Here is a 5457-nt window from a genome sequence, read left to right on the forward strand (position 1 = left end):
TCATATCTTTCAATAGTTACTCTGAATGTGAATGGGCTAAATGATCCCATCAAAAGACACAGGGTATCAGACTGGATAAAAAAGAAAGTCCCATCTATTTTCTGTCTTACAAAAGACTCATTTTAGACCTAAGGACACTTCCAGCCTGTAAATGAAGGAGTGGAAACCATCTACCATTCAGATGCTCCTCAAAGGAAAGCTGGGGTAGCAATCCTCAAATCAGATCAATTAAAGTTTATCCCAAAGACTGTAGTAAGAGATGAAGACAGACACTATATCATACTTAAAGGATCAATCCAGCAAGAAGACCTACCAATCATGAATATGTATGCTCTTAATGTGGGAGATGCCAAGTATATCAATTAATAATGCCAAGTATATCAATTAATAACCAAAGTAAAGAGATACTTAGAAAATAATACACTAGACTCATGGGCCTTGGCGATCCGTGGGGTGCACCTGCGCAGCTGTGGATGCCGCAGGTTTTTGAAACATGAATTGTTCACTCTTCTTGACTGCCCTTTGCTTGTGAATAGCCTCAGCAGCTCCAAAACTCGATGAAAGCTTAAATGCATAATGGTACCAGTGGAAGGCAATGCACAGATTATATGGCATGAATGAAGAAGGATAGAGGAGAGCAGTGTGGGAGAATATGAAAATGATTGAACTGCATAATTGAGAATATAGCCAAGGGAAACATGGCTTCACAATGGCGATGAATACCTTTGGTGACATGACCAATGAAGAATTCAGGCAGGTGATGAATGACTTTCAAAACCAGAAGCACAAGAAAGGGAAAGTGTTCCAAGAACCTATCTTTGCTGAGATCCCCAAATCTGTGGACTGGAGAGAGAAAGGTTACGTAACTCCTGTGCAGAATCAGAGTCAGTGTGGTTCTTGTTGGACTTTTAGTGCAACTGGTGCCCTCAAAAGACAGATGTTCCGGAAAACAGGCAAACTTGTGCCACTGAGTGAGCAGAACCTGGTGGACTGCTCTAAGGCTCAAGGCAATGAGGGCTGCAGTGGTGGCCTGATGGATAACACCTTTCATCATGTTAAAGACAATGGAGGCCTAGATTCAGAGGAATCTTATCCATATCTTGGAAAGGACATAGAGACCTGTAACGACAAGACTGAGTGTTCTGCTGCCAATGACACTGGCTTCATGGACCTCCCTCAATGGGAAAAGACCCTAATGAAGGCAGTGGCAACTCTAGGGCCCATCTCTGTTGCTACTGATGCAGGCATTTCCAGTTCTACAAAGCAGGCATTTAATTTGATCCAGACTGCAGCTGCAAAGATCTAGATCATGGTGTTCGGGTGGCTGGCTATGGCTTTGTAGGAACAGACTCAAATAATAAATTTTGGATTATCAAGAACAGTTGGGGTCCAGAATGGGGCTGGAATGGCTATATAAAAATGGCCTAAGACCAGAACAACCATTGTAGAATTGCCACAGCAACCAACTATCCCATTGTGTGAGCTGATGGACCACAAGATTAGAGGACTTGAGGACAGCATATCTGGAGGAAGTTTATCTTAAAATTGACCAAACTCTTATTGTGTAAGATAAGACACTTGAATCATTGAGAATCCAAGTTGTGATTTGAATTCTGTGACATTTTTATCATTTTCTGTGACATTACCACTACTTTAATTACTGCTATATATGGCTTTATAATGTTGAAGACTTATTACTTAATTCTAAAATTTTTGACTTCTTATTTATTCAAAGGATATATAAACTTTACCTTTTGAAATAAATTTTAATTCAATAAGTAGAGGAAGAAAAAAATAAAATAATACACTAATAGTAGGAGACTTCAACACAGTCCTTGTCAGTAAATATCAGATCTTCTAAGCATGACATCACCAAAGAAACAAGGGCCTTAAATTATACACTGGACCAGATGGATTTCACAGATGTTTACAGAGCTTTCTAACTGAACACAACTGAATACACATTCTTCCCAAGTGCACATGGAACTTTCTCCAGAATAGACCACACACTAGGTCACAAATGAGGTCTCAACCGATACCAAAAGATAGGATTGCCCCCCTGCATATTTTCAGACCACAATGCTTTGAAACTAGAACTCAGTCATAAGAAGAAATTTGGAAGAAATTCAAACACATGGAGGTTAAAGAGCATCCTACTAAAAGATGAATGGGTCAACCAGGAAATTAGAGAAGAATCTATGGATTCAGGGAAACTAATGAAAATGCAGATACAACCATTCAAAAAATCTGGGATACAGCAAAGAGGTCCCAAGAAGGAAATACATCTCAATACAAGTCTCCTTCAAAAAACTGGAAATAACTCAAATACACAAGCTAAACTTGCACCTAAATGAACTGGAGAAAGAACAGCACATAAAGCCTACACCAAGCAGAAGAGGGGAGATAATAAAGATTCAAGCAGAACTCAATGAAACAGAGACCAGAAGAACTGCAGAACAGATAAAAAAAGAAGAACAGGAGTTGGTTCTTTGAAAGAATTAATAAGATAGATAAACCCTTAGCCAGCCTTATTAAAGAGAAAAAAAAAAAAAAACCCTCAAGGTAATAAAATCACAAGTGAAAGAGGAGGGATCAGAACCATACCAAGGAAATACAAATGATTTTAAAAAACATTTTATGAGCAGCTATAAGCCAATAAATTAGGCAATCTAGAAGAAATGGATGCATTTCTGGAAAAATCACAAATGACCAAAACTAGAACAAAACGAAATAGAAAACCTGAACAGGCCAATAACCAGCAAGGAAATTGAAGCAGTTATCAAAAACCTGCCACGACGCAAAATTCCAGGGCCAGATGGCTTCTGAGGGGAATTCTATCAAATGTTTAAAGAGGAAATAATATTCTACTAAAGCTGTTCTGAAGGATAAAAAGGGATGGAATACTTCAAAATTTGTTCTAACAGGCCAGCATCACCTTGATTCCAAAACCAAAGACCCCACCAAAAAGGACAATTATAGAATAATATCCCTGATGAACATGGATGCAAAATTTCTCAACAAGATACTAGCCAATAGGATCCAACAGTACATTAAGAGGATTATTCACCATGACCAAGTGGGATTTATCCCTGAGATGCAAGGTTGGTTTAACACTCATAAAACAATCAATGTGATAGATCACATCAACAAGAGAAAAAAACAAGAACCATAGGATCCTCTCAATAGATGCAGAGAAAGCATTTGACAAAATACAGCATCCATTCCTGATCAAAACTCTTCACAGTGTAGGGATAGAAGGAACATTCCTCAGCATCTCAAAAGCCATCTATGAAAAGCCCACAGCAAATATCATTCTCCATGGAGAAAAACTGAGAGCCTTTCCCCTAAGATCAGGAACATGACAGGGATGTCCACTCTCGCCATTGCTATTCAACATAGTACTAGAAGTCCTAGCCTCAGGAATCAGACAACAAAAAGAAATAAAAGGCATTTAAACTGGCAGAGGAAGGCAAACTCTCCCTCTTTGCACATGACACGTTACTGTGTGTAGAAAACCCAAAAGACACCACCCCAAGATTGCTAGGACTCATACAGCAATTCAGCCATGCGGCAGGAGTCAAAATCAATGCATAGTAATCAGTGGAATTCCTATAAACTAAAATGAGACTGAAAAAAGAGACATCAAGGAGTCAATCCCATTTACAATGGCACCCAAAACCATAAGATACCTAGGAATAAACCTAACCAAAGTGGTAAGGGATTTATGCCCTAAAAACTACAGAACACTTCTGAAAGATTTTGAGGAAGACACAAAGGGATGGAAAAATATTCCATGCTCACGGATTGGAAGAATTAATACTGTGAAAATGTCTATGCTACCCAGGGAAATTTACACATTCAATGCAATCCCTATCAAAATACTATGGACTTTCTTCAGAGAGTTGGAAAAAATCATCTTAAGATTTGTATGGAATCAGCAAAGGGAATATTGAAAAAGAAAACCAGAGCCAGGGGCATCACAATGCTGGATTTCAAGCTGTACTACAAATCTGTGATCCTCAAGACAGTGTAGCATTGGCACAAAAACAGACACATAGGTCAATGGAACAGAAGAGAGAACCTAGAAATGGGCCCTCAACTCTATGGTCAATATTCGACAAAACCAGAAAGAATATCCACAGGAAAAAGGACAGACTCTTCAATAAATGGTGCTGGGAAAATTGGACAGCCATGTGCAGAAGAATGAAACTAGACAATGCTTTTACACCATACACAAAGATAAACTTAAAATGGATGAAAGATCTAAATGTGAGGTGAGAATTCCTCAAAATCCTAGAGGATAACACAGGCAACACCCTTTTTTAACTTGGCCACAGCAACTTCTTGCAAGATAAATCTATGAAGGCAAAGGAAACAAAAGCAAAAATGAACTATTGAGACTTAATCAAGATAAAAAGCTTCTGCACAGCAAAAGAAACAGTCAACAAAATAAAAGACAACCTACAGAATGGGAGAAGATATTTGCAAGTGACCTATCAGATAAAGGGCTACTATCCGAGATCTATAAAAAAAACTTATTAAACTCAACAGCAAAGAAACAAACAATCCAATTATGAAATGGGCAAAAGACATAAATAGACATTTCACCAAAGAAGACCTACACATGGCCAATAAGCACATGGGAAAATGCTCTGCATCACTGGCCATCAGGGAAATACAAATCAAAACCACAGTGAGATACCACCTCACACCAGTGAGAAGATTAAGAAGATTAAGAAGATTAAGATTAAGAAGATTAAGAAGATAGAAAACAGCAAATGTTGGAGAGGATGTGGAGACAGGGGAACTGTTGGGAACTTGGTGGGAATGTGAACTGGTTCAGCTACTCTGAAAAACAGTGTGGAGGTTCCTCAAAGAGTTAAAAATAGAGCTACCCTACGACTCCGCAATTGCCCTGCTGGGGAGTTACCCCAAAGATACAGATGCAGTGAAAAGCTGAGACACCTGCTCCCCAATGTTTATAGCATCAATGTCCACAACAGCTAAACTGGCATGAGCCATGATGTCCACTGACATATAAATGGATAGAGAAGATGTGATATATATATATATATATCTAATATGTGATAGATAGATAGATATATAATATGTGATATATATATAATGTGTGTGGAATAATGGAATATTACTCAGCCATTAGAATGGACAAATACCTACCATTTGCTTCGACGTGGATGAGAGGGTATTATGCTGAGTGAAGTAAGTCAATTGGAGAAGGACAATCATTATATGGTTTCACTCATATGGGGAATATAAGAAATAGTGAAAGGGATTATAAGGGAAAGGAGGGAAACTGAGTAGGAAAAAATAGAGAGGGAGACAAACCTTGAGAGAATCCTAACTCTGGGAAATGAACAAAGTAATGCAGAAGCGGAGATGAGTAGGGGGTTGGGGTCACTGGGTGTCAAGCATTGAGGAAGGCACTTGATGGGATCA

At 38.6% G+C, this 5457-nt stretch overlaps 1 pseudogene; it reads left to right on the plus strand.

Annotated features, from left to right (window-relative positions):
- The first annotated feature begins 459 nt into the window (after nucleotides 1-459).
- On the plus strand, nucleotides 460-5001 carry LOC140596397 (procathepsin L pseudogene; annotated as a pseudogene).
- Nucleotides 5002-5457: the final 456 nt, after the last annotated feature.

The sequence above is a fragment of the Vulpes vulpes genome, unplaced genomic scaffold, assembly GCF_048418805.1.
Source record: "Vulpes vulpes isolate BD-2025 unplaced genomic scaffold, VulVul3 Bu000000642, whole genome shotgun sequence".
NCBI classification, from domain to species: domain Eukaryota; kingdom Metazoa; phylum Chordata; class Mammalia; order Carnivora; family Canidae; genus Vulpes; species Vulpes vulpes.